This window comes from Nerophis ophidion, linkage group LG28 (genome assembly GCF_033978795.1).
Source record: "Nerophis ophidion isolate RoL-2023_Sa linkage group LG28, RoL_Noph_v1.0, whole genome shotgun sequence".
Taxonomy (NCBI): Eukaryota; Metazoa; Chordata; class Actinopteri; order Syngnathiformes; family Syngnathidae; genus Nerophis; species Nerophis ophidion.
Genome location: NC_084638.1, coordinates 33,783,088 through 33,803,505, shown reverse-complemented (window position 1 = coordinate 33,803,505; position 20,418 = coordinate 33,783,088). Strand labels below are relative to the sequence as shown.

Here is a 20,418-nt window from a genome sequence, read left to right as displayed (position 1 = left end):
CCTCATCAAACTTTACTGGGCCACAGTCCTCGATTACATTTGTGTACGAAAAAAAATTGTCTCATCTAGACCCAGGATAGCCCAGTGGTTAAGACTGTTGACTCAGGTTGAAGAGTGTGGGGTTCGACTCCTGCTTGGGTCGATGTGAAATTTAAAAGATCAGTTGGAGGCTGCAAGTTGACAAATATTGTAACTGTGTCATTTCTCTCATGTAATGTTAAAATAATAATTTAATTTACTTTTTTTTTATCCAATTACAATTAACCTATTTTATTTTATTTGTACCCAGGAGAGCTCATTGGTCAACGCTCTTTATTTATCCTATTCCCACCCACCTCAGGAGTTACACTCACTCGCACACACTCCTACACACACACACACACACACGCACTCATTCTCACACACACACACACACTCACAGGTAACCCCTGAGGTGTCATCATTGACTATTTGACATTTTATTTTGGATTATTATTAGCTTTAGTGTTGACTTAATTTTTCAACTATATGTTAGTCAAAGAAGTAGCACATAACATTAGTCTGTGTGGGGGAGAAGAAGCAGCCCACAATGTATGTCGTCTTGACGCCATACTGCCAAATTACTGACTCCATGTATGGGATTTGAACTCACTACTCCTGTATTAGGAGCCCACAGTGTTGACCATTGAGCTATCCTGGGTCCCAACAAAGTTTGGTTTTCGCTCATATACAAATGTTATCAGTGAACTATGATCAGGCAAAACAAAGAACAAGAACTTCCCAGATGTGGATTTGAACCCAGTAGTACTGCGTGTGAGGCAGCAGTGTTAACCATTGAGCTATCACAGGTCCCACTAAGTATTGTTTTTCACTCATATACAAATGTAATCAGTGAACTATGATCAAGGCAAAACAAAAAACTAGCTCTTCCTACAAATGGATTTGAACCCAGTAGTTCTGCATGAGAGGCAGCAGCCTTAACCATTGAGCATTTTGGGTTCTACTACTTCATGATCTGGATCAATATACCAATGTTACATACCTGTTGTTGAGTAGTTGGTGTGTGCCATGTCTCTCAGGTGTGACATACCTGTTGTTGGTGTGTGCCATGTCTCTCAGGTGTGACATACCTGTTGTTGGTGTGTGCCATGTCTCTCAGGTGTGACATACCTGTTGTTGGTGTGTGCCATGTCTCTCAGGTGTGACATACCTGTTGTTGGTGTGTGCCATGTCTCTCAGGTGTGACATACCTGTTGTTGTCATACCTGCCAGCTTGTCTGCAGCAATAAACAAGTCATCAATTGAGTCCACAACATGTTTCATGTTTATTCCTCTCATGTTGAAGTAGTTCCCATCTGCAGTTCGCCCACTGCACTCTATCGCCACCATGTGGTCATACCTGCAACAACTTCATAGTTCTTTGAAACTATCGCCACCATGTGGTCATACCTGCAACAACTTCATAGTTCTTTGAAACTATCGCCACCATGTGGTCATACCTGCAACAACTTCATAGTTCTTTGAAACTATCGCCACCATGTGGTCATACCTGCAACAACTTCATAGTTCTTTGAAACTATCGCCACCATGTGGTCATACCTGCAACAACTTCATAGTTCTTTGAAACTATCGCCACCATGTGGTCATACCTGCAACAACTTCATAGTTCTTTGAAACTATCGCCACCATGTGGTCATACCTGCAACAACTTCATAGTTCTTTGAAACTATCGCCACCATGTGGTCATACCTGCATCAATTTCATAGTTCTTTGAAACTATCGCCACCATGTGGTCATACCTGCAACAACTTCATAGTTCTTTGAACCTAAAATCTATTGAGATATATATCGTATATATGGAGCGGAAAACACAACCCAAAATTCAAAGTTTCTTCATGCGACGTAGCCGGCCTACTTCACCACAGTCTGTAGTCTATTGCCCCCCCCCCAGGCAAAGATGAGATGGAGATGTGATGGTGACGACTAACACATTTTCTGGGGGGGAAATCACTGCATAGATAACATTTGTGTATGGAAAGAAATCTATTCTTTACAAGACCAAGGATAGCTCAGTGGTTAAGACTGCGGACTCTGAATGAGAGGTACTGGTTTCGAATGCCAATCTAGTTGACATCATTTTGTTCAAACTCATCATACTTTACTGAGCCAGGAGTCCTCAATTACATTTGTGTATGGAACACAATCATAGCTTCACAAGACCCAGGACAGTCCAGTGGTTAAGACTTCTCACTTGGAATTAAGCGCACTGGGTTCAAATCCAGCTCTAATTGATTTTTTTTTTTTTTTCCCCCCAAGATGGCGCTGCTGTAGTGGCTGCTGTTGGCAGGAGCTCCGTGCTCTTGTGTCATCATTTTGTGTTTCCCTCTTGTTTTCATGTCTTATTATATTTTTTTGCCTTTTGGTCCGGGACCCTTTGGGACTGTGTGACAAGGGGTGGCACTTTCGTGACCTCTGTGGTGCTTTTTGTGGACTTCTGGATCTTCCTCCCGGGAGCCTTTTGACCATGGAGACCAGCTGCTGGGTGTCTGCCACACCGGAGTCGCTTTGGAGGGACTGGAGGAGATGCGGATGAAGGGACAGGTCTGCGGAGCAAGCTCTGAGCGCTGGGACGGAGAGGCTTGGCGGTGTCTTGGCTGGGTGAGCAGGTGTCGTACACCTCAGTCTCCTTGGACGTATCCTCGCTCATCCATGCGGACTGGACACTGGCCGAGAGTTGGTTGGCGGCTTAGAGTGGAGTCAGTTCTCTTGGTTGCTTTGTTGGGTCTGCTCCTGTTTCTGGCCACGCTCCCTCCACCCCAGTGGACGATGGCGTGGAACAGCGCAGAGACCACCACAGTGTCTATGTTTCTTTTAGTTGTTATTCATAGCTGGATGTAGAAGTGTCTGCTTGTATCCGCTGCTTTAATGTCTTTCATGTCCTTTGTCTTCTTTGATGTTTACTTCTTACACACATGTGAGAGGGATGTGTACTATGGCTATGAGTTGTTGTTGTTTTTTCCCTTGGACTCAGTCTGGACCCCTTCTCCAGGGCCCAGGTTTAGACCATTTTTATTTTAGTATATTTTATTTTATTTTATTTTAATCTTCTATTTTTTTCACCCATTCCCAACCTCATTATACTTTACAGAGCCAGGAGTCCTCGATTACATTTATGTATGGAACACAATCTTATTGTCACAAGACCCAGGGTAGACTAGGGGTTGAGACTGCTGACTTTGAATGAAAAGTGCTGAGTTCAAACCTCACTCTGGTTGATAGTATTTTTTTTTTTACATCATCATACTTTACGAAGGCCGGGAGTCATCGATTACATTTGTGTATGGACTAAAATCCTACCTTTACAAGACTGAAAGTAGCCCAGTGGTTAAGACTGTTGCATGAGAACAAACTGTACACAGTTCAAACCCCACTCCGGTCAGCAGTATTTTTTCCACCTCATCTTACTCCAGTGAGTCAGGGGTCGTAGATAACATTTGTGTATGGAAAGAAATCCATTCATCACAGGACCAGGGATAGCTCGGTGGTTAAGACTGCTGACTCTGAATGACAGGTACTGGGTTCGAATCCCACTCATGTTGACAAAATTTAGTTTAAGCTTGTCATACTTTACTGAGCCAGGAGTCCTCGATTACATTTGTGTATAGAACACAATCTTCACTTCACAAGACCCAGGATAGACCAGGGGTTAAGACATCTGACTCGGAATGAAAAGTAGTGGGTTCAAGTCACACTCAGGTAGACTGTATTTTGTTCTACCTCATCAAACTTTACTGGGCCATCAGTCCTCGATTAAATTTGTGTATGAAAAAAAATATATCTCATCAAGACCCAGGATAGCTCAGTGGTTAAGACTGCTGACTCTGAATGACAGGTACTGGGTTCAAATCCCACTCATGTTGACAAAATTTTGTTTAAGCTTGTCATACTTTACTGAGCCAGGAGTCCTCGATTACATTTGTGCATAGAACACAATCTTCTCTTCACAAGACCCAGGATAGACCAGGGGTTAAGACATCTGACTCGGAATGAAAAGTACTGGGCTCAAGTCCCACTCAGGTTAACTGTATTTTGTTGTACCTCATCAAACTTTACTGGGCCATCAGTCCTCGAGTACATTTGTGTATGAAAAAAAAAACATCTCATCAAGACCCAGGATAGCCCAGTGGTTAAGACTGCTGACTCTGAATGACAGGTACTGGGTTTGAATCCCACTCATGTTGACAAAATTTTGTTTAAGCTTGTCATACTTTACTGAGCCAGGAGTCCTCGATTACATTTGTGTATAGAACACAATCTTCTCTTCACAAGACCCAGGATAGACCAGGGGTTAAGACATCTGACTTGGAATGAAAAGTAATGGGTTCAAATCTCACTCAGGTTGTGTGTCTTTTGTTCTACCTCATCAAACTTTACTGGGCCACAGTCCTCGATTACATTTGTGTATGAAAAAAAATTGTCTCATCTAGACCCAGGATAGCCCAGTGGTTAAGACTGTTGACTCAGGTTGAAGAGTGTGGGGTTCGACTCCTGCTTGGGTCGATGTGAAATTTAAAAGATCAGCTGGAGGCTGCAAGTTGACAAATATTGTAACTGTGTCATTTCTCCCATGTAATGTTAAAATAATAATTTAATTTACTTTTTTTTTATCCAATTACAATTAACCTATTTTATTTTATTTGTACCCAGGAGAGCTCATTGGTCAACGCTCTTTATTTATCCTATTCCCACCCACCTCAGGAGTTACACTCACTCGCACACACACACACACACACACACACACACACGCACTCATTCTCACACACACACTCACAGGTAACCCCTGAGGTGTCATCATTGACTATTTGACATTTTATTTTGGATTATTATTAGCTTTAGTGTTGACTTAATTTTTCAACTATATGTTAGTCAAAGAAGTAGCACATAACATTACTCTGTGTGGGGGAGAAGAAGCAGCCCACAATGTATGTCGTCTTGACGCCATACTGCCAAATTACTGACTCCATGTATGGGATTTGAACTCACTACTCCTGTATTAGGAGCCCACAGTGTTGACCATTGAGCTATCCTGGGTCCCAACAAAGTTTGGTTCTCGCTCATATACAAATGTTATCAGTGAACTATGATCAGGCAAAACAAAGAACTAACGCCTCCTAACAATGGATTTGAACCCAGTAGTTCTGCATTAGAGGCAGCAGTGTTAACCATTGAGCTATCCTGAGTCTTGTTGGAAGTGTAGTCTGGCTCATTCATTAATAGAATCGTGACATCTGTCCCAGTAAACTACGATTGAGGTGGAGCTCAATTTTGAACTGAAGTTACATATCAAACCAATTGGGATTCAAACCCAGTACCCCCATATTTGAAGATCACAGTGTTGACCATTGAGGCATCCTGGGTTCCATCAAGACAGGATTTTCACTAATATACAAATGCAATCATTTAACAATGATAGAGATGAAACAAAAAACAAGATCTTGTGGATTTGAACCCAGTAGTACCGTGTGAGAGGCAGCAGTCTTAACCATTGAGCATTTTGGGTTCTACTACTTCCTGATCTGGATCAATATACCAATGTTACATACCTGTTGTTGAGTAGTTGGTGTGTGCCATGTCTCTCAGGTGTGACATACCTGTTAATGTTGTGTGTGCCACGTCTCTCAGGTGTGACATACCTGTTGTTGGTGTGTGCCACGTCTCTCAGGTGTGACATACCTGTTGTTGGTGTGTGCCATGTCTCTCAGGTGTGACATACCTGTTGTTGGTGTGTGCCACGTCTCTCAGGTGTGACATACCTGTTGTTGGTGTGTGCCACGTCTCTCAGGTGTGACATACCTGTTGTTGGTGTGTGCCACGTCTCTCAGGTGTAACATACCTGTTGTTGGTGTGTGCCACGTCTCTCAGGTGTGACATACCTGTTGTTGGTGTGTGCCACGTCTCTCAGGTGTGACATACCTGTTGTTGGTGTGTGCCACGTCTCTCAGGTGTGACATACCTGTTGTTGGTGTGTGCCATGTCTCTCAGGTGTGACATACCTGTTGTTGGTGTGTGCCACGTCTCTCAGGTGTGACATACCTGTTGTTGGTGTACCAAAAAGTTCTATCTTGGTTTCATCTGACCACATGACATTCTCCCAATCCTCTGCTGTATCATCCATGTATCCATTTTGTTATAAACTCAACTCGTCGTATTTGGAGAATACTAAGTTGCATCCCAAGAACACCATACCTACTGTGAAGCATGGGGGTGGAAACATCATGCTTTGGGGCTGTTTTTCTGCTAAGGGGACAGGACGATTGATTCGTGTTAAGGAAAGAATGAATGGGGCCATTTATCGTGAGATTTGGAGCCAAAACCTCCTTCCATCAGTGAGAGCTTTGAATGGTTGACCAAATACTTATTTTCTACCGTAATTTACAAATAAATTATTTAAAATTCCTACAATGTGGATTCCTGGATTTTTTTTTCACATTCCGTCTCTCACAGTTGAAGTGTACCTATGATGAAAATGACAGACCTCTGTCATCATTTGAAGTGGGAGAACTTGCTGACTAAATACTTTTTTGCCCCACTGTATGTATACATTTTACAGGACTCTCATCGTCTGCCTCAGAGACCCAAGTAGTTTTTAGTGTATTATGCAAATGAGCCATGTTAGTCATTGTAGGAGCCAGATCATGTGTGTATGTCACGTGGTGTTTGTGGATGTGTACACAAGGAACAGAAGCATGTGTCACGTGACATAGGTGGCCGTCACCATAAAGAAGGTTTTTTTACCTGTACTCAAGAGGGAGAGAGGAAAGAGTAGAGCTCGGTAGCCATCATTTCTGCTCGGTTGGTAGAGTGGCCGTGCCAGCAACCTGAGGGTTCCAGGTTCGATCCCCGCTTCTGCCAACCTAGTCACTGCTGTTGTGTCCTCGGGCAAGACACTTTACCCACCTGCTCCCAGTGCCACCCACACTGGTTTCAAAATGTAACTTAGATATCGGGCTACACAATGTAAAGCGCTTCGAGTCACAAGAGAAAAGCGCTATATAAATATAATTAACTTCACATTAAATCAAATAATTTACTGTATTGTGAATTGTGATTGAAAAGTATGCCAAGAATAAACGTGTGGAATGTTTATTAAAAATATGTATCATGGAATAAAAACAGTATTTTCCAATAGATGTCCTTTACTTGACATTCTGTCTTGTCAGTCTCCCGCTACGTGTCTTGAAGCCTGCAACAAAAAGTAAGTTTACCACACTTACAGTATAATCTACAAAAGGTTTATGTGTATCAAAACACATGCAAACTTGTTAGCACACGCAAAGCTGATCTAAATATTTGTCGATTAATGAGCAAAATAAGGAGTGCAATCCATCCCATCCATCCATTTTCTACCGCTTATTCCCTCCATTTAACATATTTGTCTTAATGATGTATGCAGAATATATGTTGATTATCAGAATGCCCACAATACTGGGAGGAGAAAATGCAAATACAAATCACTCAACATGAACAGTGAGATTTATCAATGCTGAAAGTGTCCTGCAGGCAGTATCGTGCCTCTTAAAAAGTCTGAAATCTGCGTGCAAACTGACATAGTTGCACACAGGGCTGTGAGAAAGGAGGCCATCACGCTGCAAAGACAACTGACATAGTTGCACACAGGGCTGTGAGAAAGGAGGCCATCACGCTGCAAAGACAACTGACATAGTTGCACACAGGGCTGTGAGAAAGGAGGCCATCACGCTGCAAAGACAACTGACATAGTTGCACACAGGGCTGTGAGAAAGGAGGCCATCACGCTGCAAAGACAACTGGCATAGTTGCACACAGGGCTGTGAGAAAGGAGGCCATCACGCTGCAAAGACAACTGGCATAGTTGCACACAGGGCTGTGAGAAAGGAGGCCATCACGCTGCAAAGACAACTGACATAGTTGCACACAGGGCTGTGAGAAAGGAGGCCATCACGCTGCAAAGACAACTGACATAGTTGCACACAGGGCTGTGAGAAAGGAGGCCATCACGCTGCAAAGACAACTGACATAGTTGCACACAGGGCTGTGAGAAAGGAGGCCATCACGCTGCAAAGACAACTGAACAGAGAAGCCTTTGTTCTACGTGTGCATGTCATATTTGGACTGTTAGAAATAAAAAGAAGATATATATTCAGCAATATCATTTTATAGCTGCTGGACAACTTAAAGGGCCGATTAAACCAAATTCTATTAATTTATGTTGTTTTTTAATGGTATTCCTTTTTTGATTTAGAAAATATGCACCGTATTTTTCGGACTATAAGTAGCAGTTTTTTTTTCATAGTTTGGCCGGGGGTGCGACTTATATTCAGGAGCGACTTATGTGTGAAATTATTAACACATTACCGTAAAATATCAATATTATTTATCTCATTGACGTAAGAGACTAGACGTATAAGATTTCATGGGATTTATGGATTAGGAGTGAGAGATAGTTTGTTAAAGGTATAACATGTTCTATATGTTATAGTTATTTGAATGACTCTTACCATAATATGTTAGCTTAACATAGCAGTTGCTTATTTATGCCTCATATAACCTACACTTATTCAGCCTGTTCTTCACTATTCTTGATTTATTTTAAATTGCCTTTCAAATGTCTATTCTCGGTGTTGGCTTTTATCAAATAAATTTCCCCCCAAAAATGCGACTTATACTCCAGTGCGACTTGTATGTTTTTTTTCCTTCTTTATTATGCATTTTCGGCAGGTGCGACTTATACTCCGAAAAATATGGTATTGAACAAATATATAAACGCAACACTTTTGTTTTTGCTCCCATTTATCATGAATTGAACTTAAAGATCTGAAACTTTTACTATACAGAAAATATATATTCCTCTCAAAAATTACTTACTGGGTGACATGTCCGGTGAGTATGCTGGTCATGCAAGAACTGGGATGTTTTTAGCTTCCAGATCCTTGCAACATGAGTTAGTAAATGTTATTTATAAAGGTGATGGCCTCGGGTGATTAGTACAACAATGGGGCTCAGGGTCTCGTGACGGTATCTCTGCGCATGGAAAATGCCATCAATAAAATGCACGTGGTTTCGCTGTCAATAATAACATACCAAAACCTCTGTATTGTGCCAGACGCCATTGAGTGTGAGCATTTGCCCACTCAAGTTGGTTAAGAAGACAAACTGCAGTTAGGTCGAGACCCCGATGAGGACCACGAGCATGCAGATGAGCTTTCTTGAGACAGATTGATTGATTGATACTTTTATTAGTAGATTGCACAGTTCAGTACATATTCCGTACAATTGACCACTAATTGGTAACACCCCCATATGTTTTTCAACTTGTTTAAGTCGGGGTCCACGTTAATCAATTCATGGTAGTTTCTTACAGTTTGTGCAGAAATGCTATGGTTAAGCAAACCAATTGTTGTAGCAGCTGTCCGGGTGGCAGGTCTCAGCCAATCAATATGGTCTGCGGCTGTGAGGCCAGTTGGATGTATTGCCAAATTCTCTGAAACACCTTTGGAGGCGGCTTATACTAAACGGCCTGGGCTACTGGGTGTGAAGTTGGAGAAGATGCAGGTGGAGGCCCCCTTGGTGTCCTGGGTTGTAGATTACCTGACTGACAGACCACAGTATATGCGACTGCAGGACTATGTGTCTGACAGGCTGGTCAGCAACACCGGGGCCCCGGAGGCTACAGTACTCTTCCCCCTTCCTCTACACCATTTACACCACCCATTTCCACTATCAGTCAGAGTCCTGCCACCTTCAGAAGTTTTCTGATGACTCTGCGATAGTGGGGTGTATTGAGGAAGGTGATGACGAGGAATACAGGACACTGGTGGAGGACTTTGTCACATGGTGTGGAAAGAACCACCTCCAGCTCAATGTTACGGAGACCAAGGAGCTGGTTGTGGACCTGGGAAGGAGGAGGAGTACTCTGGCGACCCCTCTTTCCATCAAGGGGGTGGATGTGGACATGGTAGAGGATTATAAATACCTCGGAGTACACATGGACAACAAGCTGAATGGGTCAAAACACGCTGAGGCCCTCTACAAGAAGGGACAGAGCCGAATCTATATTTCCTTTGGAGGCTAGGATCCTTCAACGTCTGTACAAAGATGTTGAAGATGTTCTACGAGTCGCTGGTGGCAGGCGCCCTCTTGTACACCGTGGCCTGCTGGGGCAGTGGGCTGAGAGTGAGGGACACATACAGACTGGACAAGTTGGTAGAGAAGGCCAGTAACAAGATGGGAGTGGAGCTGGACTCTCTGGCGGTGGTGTCAGAGAGGAGAAGTCTAGCAAAACTCCTAGCCATTATGGACAACACCTCCCACCCACTACACTCGGACCTTGCAGAGAGAATGAGCACCTTCAGTGGAAGGCTCAGACTCCCAAAATGCAACACGGAACGACACAGGAGGTCCTTCACACTGACAGCCATCAGACTGTATAATGCATGTGTTCCTTGACTGCACTTAAATGTAGAATATATTTATATTATTCATATATATTATATTATTTATTATTATCATTGTTTATTGTGAGCGAACTGTGGTGCTGAATTTCCCCCAGGGATCAATAAAGTACTTTCTATTCTATTCTATTCTTATGGCGGAGAAATAAACATTTAATTGACGGGCAACAGCTCTGGTGGACATTGCTGCAGTCAGCATGCCTACTGCACGCTCCCTCAAAACTTGCGACATCTGAAGCATTGTGTTGTGTGATAAAACTGCACATTTCACAGTGGCCTTTTATTTTGGACAGCTCAAGGCACACCTGTCAGGTGGGATGGATTATCTTGGCAAAGAAAAAATGCTCACTAACAAATGTATACAGATTTGTGAACAATATTTGAGAGGAACAGGTATTTTGTGTTTATAGTCAAAGTTTTCGATCTTTGAGTTCATTTAAATTGGGAACAAGAACAAAAGCGTTGCGTTTTTTTTTTGTATTTAGTATAACTCCTAAAAAAAATGTCTTGCAATATGCAGTTTGATCATTCCTGCTGCAAATAGTATACATACTGTGATTCTATATTGCAGAAAAGGTGTTAGATGATCGATATGTGCTATAATCTAATATAAGCCCCCCTCCAGTGTGGAGAGCATAATAACATGAATGTAGAGGGAAAGAAGTGTTTCCAAGGGCACATAATGCTTCTAGTACACAAAAATAGGGTGATCTGTGCCACTTTTGCTGCTATCAATTGCACAAAGTAGATCACATACAACACGTCCACCAACAGTACATGCAATTTTATAGTTTGCGCACACAGATAAGTGTGTGGGAATTGGATCCTCAAAGATCAGGCTCTTAATATTTTCAGAAAATGGGAGTATTATTAGAATCAGACCTGCAGCTGGCTCTGTATTGTTCTTTTTCCTCCTGCCTGACGTGGATTTCGGTTCTTGCTGAGGTGTGTTTGCTGATCTTCTTCTGGGTGTGGCTTCTTCTTGAGGTCCATTTTCTTCTTCCTTTGCTGCTTTTGTGGGCTTTTTGGCTGCTTTTTTCTTCACTGTGCTGTCAGAGTTGTGTTTCCTGGACACCTGAAGTACAGCCACAATGGGGTTAGATTTCTATGTGCTGGTGGTGATTACCTACTGAATATACCTTTTTCTTGCGGGGGTAATCATGGTCTGCATCTCTATCTTTTCTCTTTTTGGCCTTTGGAGACTTTGATTCTGGTGTGTGAGAAAAGATAAAGACACACTAAGCTTTCTCTTATGTGTAATGGTATCTCAACTATTTTTTCTGGCGTTTACCTTTAGGAGCCATAGGACCTGGATCGCCCTGAAATGACACCATTTTATATTAGTCAATACGTGCTACAAATATAGTTGTTACGTATGAAAATGTGTTTGCATACTTTGAACCACATAGTCCTGCCATTGTGGTCGCGTACAGACTTCATTCCATCCACATAGTAACACTGCAACCAGGCCTCAAAACCTGAGTAGTCTTTCTTCTCTGGATCGTAACCTTTCCCACCTCCATAAACAAAAAGTCTAAATAAGAGGAGCACCTTTGTGTCGTTGTCTTCCCCCCACCCCGATCAACCTTGAAACATGGATTCTTACCTAAGTTCACCACCTCCAGCGGTACTGTGTGGCAAAGTCTGAGCAGGTCTGTATTCTCCTCTTCCATTTTGTCCTTTTTGGCTCCCTTAACATTTTTGGGCAAAATAAACTGTTAATAATCGAGGTAAAATACTTGTTTGTACTTATTTGACCTTTTTGCTATGGATCTCCTTTTTTACAGCTTTCTTGTCTTCACACGCATCCTCTGACTCGAGGCCTTCCAGCACAGTCCGGGCAGGCACAAAGGGTGGAATGTTCAACCTGGAAGACACACATGGGCATCTTTCCAAAAACAGAAGGTATTTTGTGTGGAAACAGTGCTACACTTTTATAGTAAACACATTTCCAAGTGAAATTAGGAATTGCTTGTTTATTCATCCAAGATGATTAGAATCTGGGGAATACAAAAACATTCTTCACTCTCCTTTTCAGATCACGGTGACCTGAGTATGTATCTTCATTCAATGGTCATTTCTTTTACAGCAGGCTCTTTGGTGAAGTGTAATATTATTGCTAGGAGTCTTGCAAAAGTACTTCACACAGTGGGCACGGCTGTAACAAAATAACACTGCAATGTACTGTCAACATGTACAAAACCCCAAACCAGTGAAGTAGCACGTTGTGTAAATGGTAAATAAAAACAGAATACAATGATTTGTAAATCCTTTTTAACTTATATTCAATTGAATAGAATGCAAAGACAAGATATTTGATGTTGGATCTGAGAAACTTTTTTTTTTGCAAATATTAGCTCATTTTGGAATTTGATGCCTGCAACAAGCTTAAAAAAAGCTGGCACGAGTGTCAAAAAAGACCGAAAAAGTTGAGGAATGCTCATCAAACACTTGTTTCCCATAGCAAAGCAAAATTGAAGATGAGATCTCATGTATGTCTTATATCTATCTCCTAGACATAAAAGAGCACTAATGGAGACCAAAGTAGTTTTCTCATTCTTCTCAAATGTATCTCCTGAGAAATAAGGCTCACAGTGAGCACTATGAGAGATCTCATAGTTGTCTAATAGTTATCTCTTTTCCCCATTTCAACTAAGACCAAAATGAGAGATGAATGAGCTGGTCTCCAATATGTCTCAATTATGACTCAGTGAGAGAAACACCTGGTTTTGTTTCTCACTACTCACTGAGTTCTCAGATGTCTCTTTTCTATTTCGGCAAAAAGACAATTGATGAGTATTGGTTTCAATATGTCTCAATGATGTCTCAGTGAGAGATATACTTGGTTTTGTCTCTCACTGCTCACTATTTGAGTTGTTAGATATACCCGTTTTCTAAAAAAATGCATTTTAATGGGCACAATTTAGTTATACCTCAATCATATTCCAGTTGATCTCATGCCAACATTGGGAGAAAATAATGAATTCAGACAATATGGATATATGGTCTGTAATCTAAATGGTTTATTTAAATAAAGTTGGACTTAATTTGTTGATTTCTTATCCACACGTCATGTACAGTAACTCAGTGACTACAATTGTGAGATTTAAAACTGAACCCAAACAATACTGATATGATCACAAGACACTTTGTAAGAGCTTTTAACATTTGTGAACTTTCTAGAGCAGTGGTTCTCAAACTCTTTTAACAAAGTACCACTTCAGAAGATATTTGGCTCTCCAACCACCATCATAAGGACTAATATTAAAATGCAGTAGCATAGTAGGCCTATGTATTCATTAAAAAAGACAGTGGCTTTATTAAACAAGTAAATGTAATATATTTGCCACTGAAATATTACACACAATGCAAAAACATCATCAACAATGATACTCCATATACAGTACATATTTACAGAATCCACGGCAACATCACATCAGTGTGTATTTTCAGAGCATTTATAACAAGGATTAAAGATTTGATTTGTGGCTTCTTAGGCCAGTTCAGTTCTTCATTATTTCAAACTTGTCAAGTGTGTTGGGGAAATGAACTGCAATCACTATGCCAGGCATAGATGTGAAGTCAAGGAAAACAACTTTACCCAATATGTCATCCAAGAATACTACTGTACTGCAGAGGTTTCCAATAGGGGAATAACATGACTGCATGTCTCATATGTTACACTATCTTGCAGCAAAGAAAAACCTGCATGTTTATATTCACCAACGAGGGCCCATTTGGCACATGAATGTGCTGTGGTAAACAAGAAATCAATCTGTACATACTTTAAAAAAAGGATTAGAACCTTTCTTCTGACACACTGGTCCCACAAAGCAGGCATTTTATTTGTTTACTTTCTATTGGCCCAAAACAATTCTTGGAGGATTTATGTAATATAGTAGGCGATGATGCAGAGTGGGATGAAAAAAAGGTTTGGAACTTCTGCACACTGTTTAAGCAGTCTGTGTTCAGACTATCGGGATAAAGCAACTTGAACATTTTGAGCATATGGCTTAGGGCCTTACCTGTGACTTTAGGACAGTTTACATAACCCATGCTGATCAGAAGGCACTCTGCCATGGTTTCTGATGCATTGTCATGTATTGGTTTGTCTGTTGTGTCCTTGAAATTGGACTCTTCTGCACACTCCTCACTCAAACCATCTTCAAATCCTTCATTAAACGTATGTCCGTCATTGTACATCCAATCCCCTATATCAGGGAGAGCTTCCTCAAATGATTGAAATGGATCATACTCAGCATCGACATGTCATTCAGTTGTTAGGCCATCAGGAGGATGTATGAGGGCTGATCTGGAAAATGGTTTTCCATTCTCTTCAATGGTCAGAAGTAGAAATATTTTCATGTGCTGAAATTAAAATAGAATACAAATCACTAAAGGTTTTTTGATAACATTTTGTCACAAGGCAAAACGTATAACATCTCAGCATATCGCTCACATTCTTACACTCCAAAGTTTGTCACATTTGAGCAGGATTTGCTTTGTGACAAAATTCACAGCAAAACATTATTCAGCCACAGAAGACGGTGGGTGTACCTGGCAGGTGGGGAGAGGCTTGATGTTCCAGAGTGGTACATCCTGCACGGTCACCTGAAGGTTGGATGTGTTCCATTTGAAGAGCAGTGTTTTGGGCTCCTTCAGGGGGCACCGCCTCATGCAGTGTTACCCTGCTGCTACCCCCTGACACAAAGAAGAGGAACCAAAAAACTCTAAAGATTCAAATCATTGAAAAAAAAAACAGACAAAACAAGAAGGAAGTTGACATAAATTGAACACATTATACAAATCCAGCTAATGGAATGCATTTCCTTTTTCCCCACATCTTGAGCGCATTGTAGTTCATGTTTACGTATCTTCTGTGTTTGTGGTAACACATCATCCACAGTGTTAAATGTAACTCATCACAATACAACACACACTATAAAAAGAAAGTTGTGGATGCTAATGCCAATCATTAGTAAATACACAACAGCAAACCAAACCTATGAGAAAGGATCTTGACGAGGGATGCAACATTATTGTAAATATAACCTTATTTTGATTTCAAAATTGTCACAATAATGCCGTGATGTGTGACGCTATCAAACGAGAACACCAGTCGCTGTGTTTTTTTCTGACAATATTAAGTGGGCTCATCTGAGAAGTAAACTGGTTCTCCCATGAAAACCCGCCGTGTGGGAAAACAACGTTCAAACGGGACATTATAGAAGGGCGAAAAAGTGGAAGTGTGCAGGAGTGATGGGAACGTTTGTGCTTAGGTTAGCCGAGGAATTGTTGCTGTGAAATATTTCTGTGCCTATAACTGTCGTGTTAGTTGAACCTTAAACAAAGTCTGCATACTGCAAGGTAAAGCATGCCACGTTCATCCAGACCATTTCCAAATCGACCCAGAGCCCTTGCAGCTCACCAGAGGAAATGTGGACATGCACAAAATAAGACATTTGCTGACACTACACACCACAATGTCTACAATAAGTTAGGGAATAGGAGTAATATATTAGAATGAGTTATATGTTAGAACCGTTATTTGGAAAATATCGTTCATGTGAAACCAAGATGTCAGCAAGGGAAAATATGCATTTGTGAGGTATTTACATGATTAAAAGTCAAATTATTAGTTAACTCTTAAGAATCAGTATTCTACAAACTAATACAATTTGGACTGCAAAGGGCAGTTTCTTAGGAAGTTCAAAGTTTAAAAACACTCAACTAAACAGCAGTGATGTAACAATATCAAAATGTCATATCACCGTTACTGTGACCAAAATGATCACTGTTTGCATTATAATGGCAGTATTGTTGAATGTGCTAAAAAGGTCATCAAACCCACAATAATACCAAGTTGTATTGAAAAAAAAACATACCGGACACACAGTATAGTTTCTTGGCAAAAGAAACATTATTGTTCTACATTAGTTACACTGGATGTTTACTGTTTATGTCAGTTTAAAGACACTTATTTGAAAATGTTGGTTTTTGTGTGTTACTTGAAATTCTGCACCATTCCTTTGCACCTAAAATACCTGTTTTTAATGATAAATATGATTACAACATATGAAAATGATGTTTGTGTTCAATTACAGTAAGTGTGTTTATCCTAAACATTCCTCCCACGTCATTTAACACACTTTGACATTTTTGTAACAATATCTTACCCTGGCTTTAACACTATGACGATATCATACCGTGAAATGTTGATATTGTTACATCCTTAGTCATGACCTGATGTTACCTACCAGCTTTAACTTGGAGGTGAAAGGTTCCAAAAACATGAATTACACATGCTGAGATAACTCCTATTTGAAGTTTCATTCTTCATATGTGCTAATGTAATCAGGGTCAAAGAAAGCAATATTTTCATGTTTGTTCCTGACAAACTGTGGACAGCTTTTTATCTGTAAATCTCAATCAGAACTAATTGACTTCAAGAAAGAACAGGCATATACATATAACTTACTTGGACATTGCTGGTCATTCTCCACATTCACATAGGTGCATGCTGCAGGACGGGATGACTGCAGGAAGAAAAAGAAAGTATCACATATTATATCTGCTGCCAGTTTAATGCACCACCACTATACCAGTCTACTCAGCAACTTTACAGTCCTTCTTGATCTTTTATTTGATTCCACTTCTTTACCAGTTCTTCTTCATCGTTTTCCAGCTTTTCCTTTTGTCATTTCGACACTCCAATACTATATAAATCAATCAATCAATCAATGTTTATTTATATAGCCCCAAATCACAAATGTCTCAAAGGACTGTACAAATCATTACGACTACAACATCCTCGGAAGAACCCACAAAAGGGCAAGGAAAACTCACACCCAGTGGGCAGGGAGAATTCACATCCAGTGGGACGCTAGTGACAATGCTGACTATGAGAAACCTTGGAGAGGACCTCAGATGTGGGCAACCCCCCCACCCCCTCTAGGGGACCGAAAGCAATGGATGTGGAGCGGGTCTAACATGATACTGTGAAAGTTCAATCCATAGTGGCTCCAACACAGCCGCCAGAGTTCAGTTCAAGCGGATCCAAGACAGCAGCGAGAGTCCCGTCCACAGGAAACCATCTCAAGCGGAGGCGGAAACCATCTCAAGTGGAGGCGGATCAGCAGCGTAGAGATGTCCCCAACCAATACAGGCGAGCGGTCCACCCTGGGTCCCGACGAGCGGTCCATCCTGGGTCTCGACTCTGGACAGCCAGTACTTCATCCATGGTCATCGGACCGGACCCCCTCCACAAGGGAGGGGGGGACATAGGAGAAAGAAAAGAAGCGGCAGATCAACTGGTCTAAAAAGGAGGTCTATTTAAAGGCTAGAGTATACAGATGAGTTTTAAGGTGAGACTTAAATGCTTCTACTGAGGTGGCATCTCCAACTGTTACCGGAAGGGCATTCCAGAGTACTGGAGCCCGAACGGAAAACGCTCTATAGCCCGCAGACTTTTTCTGGGCTCTAGGAATCACTAATAAGCCGGAGTCTTTTGAACGCAGATTTCTTGCCGGGACATACGGTACAATACAATCGGCAAGATAGGATGGAGCTAGACCGTGTAGTATTTTATACGTAAGTAGTAAAACCTTAAAGTCACATCTTAAGTGCACAGGAAGCCAGTGCAGGTGAGCCAGTATAGGTATATATGTATGTATATATGTATATAAAGGTATATACAGTATAGGTATATATGTATGTATATATGTATATAAAGGTATATACAGTATATATGTATGTATATATGTATATAAAGGTATATACAGTATATATGTATGTATATATGTATATAAAGGTATATACAGTATATATGTATGTATATATGTATATAAAGGTATATACAGTATAGGTATATATGTATGTATATATGTATATAAAGGTATATACAGTATATATGTATGTATATATGTATATAAAGGTATATACAGTATATATGTATGTATATATGTATATAAAGGTATATACAGTACAGGCGTAATGTGATCAAACGTTCTTGTTCTTGTCAAAAGTCTAGCAGCCGCATTTTGTACCAACTGTAATCTTTTAATGCTAGACATGGGGAGACCCCAAAATAATAGGTTACAGTAATCGAGACGAGACGTAACAAACGCATGGATAATGATCTCGGCGTCTTTAGTGGACAAAATGGAGCGAATTTTAGCGATATTACGGAGATGAAAGAAGGCCGTTTTAGTAACGCTTTTAATGTGTGCCTCAAAGGAGAGAGTTGGGTGGAAGATAAATACAGACAAAGGTTGCTGGAATATAGCTGGAACTTCTTGTAAATGTAAAACTCTATATTATGTGTTCAGTAATGTATATTGTTCCACTTCAAATGTTCTCTGAACATTTATTTCTCTCATTGTTATTTCACTTCTTGTTATTATACTTACCTCGGTGGAGGTAACTATCACAACTTCTAGCAAGGTGCTTGCGGCATTTATAGCTCTATTTCCGTAACTGCGTGACGTTCCAGTAGTTTAAAACAAATAACTGGTGTGTGTTAAAGTCATATAAATACCAAAAGAGAAACAATAAATGGTATTACTTACTTTCAGTTGTTATTCCTTCGATGCTGAATATTATTTCTTCCCATCGAAATCATTACATCCGCCCACTTAATGCGCATGCGTGTTTTTCAGGAAAAGCCAATCTGATTGGACAGATTCATGGAGTGCCGTGCCAAATCTCGCGATCTCAGGATTTACATCAAGTTCATTTTCTCCTTATATGTCCATCTGAAAATAGCCCTTTTTGGCTAGGACATCATTTTCAAATGATTTGAAAATGTATGCTTTCTATCAGACGGCGGCGGACATGACGCGTTATTTGCCATCAGTTAACGTCAGAAGAAGAAGAAGCGGGGAAACAGTAGGTGGCGTAACACTTGAAGGTTGTCAGTGCGCCTACCTTCAACTAAAACAAGGAAGAAGAAGAAAGCCAACACTTAGTTGTTTTTTTAAAGGTTTATTTATAAATGTCAACAATTACAAACAGTAAGACAAACAACAATATACAACATTATAAAACATTATGAAAACAGTACAAAACAGCGCCAGGGGGTTGTAAGTTCGAAATAATAAAAAAAAAGAATAAAAACATATATATATAAATAATAAACAAAATGCAAAGCCGTAGGCTTATTCAGATTCATCAAACAACTTAAATGTGGAACACAGCATCATCGTTTTCACAGCTTTTTTGTTGTTGGAGGTAGAGAGCGTTTTAATGTAAAGTTCCAGATCTTTTTTAAAGGCACAAAAGATAGGACGGGTATTAAGAAACTTACATTTATGAATATAAAACTTAGCCAATAAAATAATGAGCTTGCAAAGGTAGAATTCCTTTTCAATTTTTTGTTCATACAGTGTAAAACCAAAAATCACATCTTTAAAGTAAAGCACAAATTTGTCATAAATATTGTCCAGGATGAAGCGACAGATGCCTGCCATAGTGATGGAGTGTTTTCACAAGTATAAAACAAGTGGTTAACAGTCTCTGGGTGCATGTTACAAAAGGTGCAGGTGACATCAATGTCCTTTTTGTATCTAACCATCACAGTCTTTACAGGGTAATAGCGATGGATGATTTTAAATGATATCTCTTTGACTTTGTTGCTAAGTAAATACCTGTTAGGAAGGGACCACGTTTTGGTCCAACAGATGTCATTTACAACATTATTCCATAAGGAAATGACATAGGAGACAGACACACAATCATTTTGGAATAAGCTGCGGATTTTTCTGTTATTTTTTTGATCAAAGCAAAGTTTCCCCACGGGAGTGTCAAGTGGATCATTCACAATGTTTACAGCAGAAAGAGGAGGTGTGTAAGCCATGTACAACATAATAACACCTGTTGGAATGTACAACATAATAACACCTGTTGGAATGTACAACATAATAACACCTGTTGGAATGCACAACATAATAAC

At 40.4% G+C, this 20,418-nt stretch overlaps 1 long non-coding RNA gene across 1 annotated transcript; it reads right to left on the bottom strand.

Moving 5' to 3' along the window:
• Nucleotides 1-12,425: 12,425 nt before the first annotated feature.
• Nucleotides 12,426-19,127, bottom strand: LOC133545290 (uncharacterized). Its single transcript, XR_009804792.1, has 4 exons — nucleotides 19,037-19,127; nucleotides 16,948-17,005; nucleotides 15,027-15,170; nucleotides 12,426-14,837 (listed from the first exon to the last, which is right to left on the bottom strand). It is a non-coding gene; the product is annotated as an uncharacterized LOC133545290 (long non-coding RNA).
• Nucleotides 19,128-20,418: the final 1,291 nt, after the last annotated feature.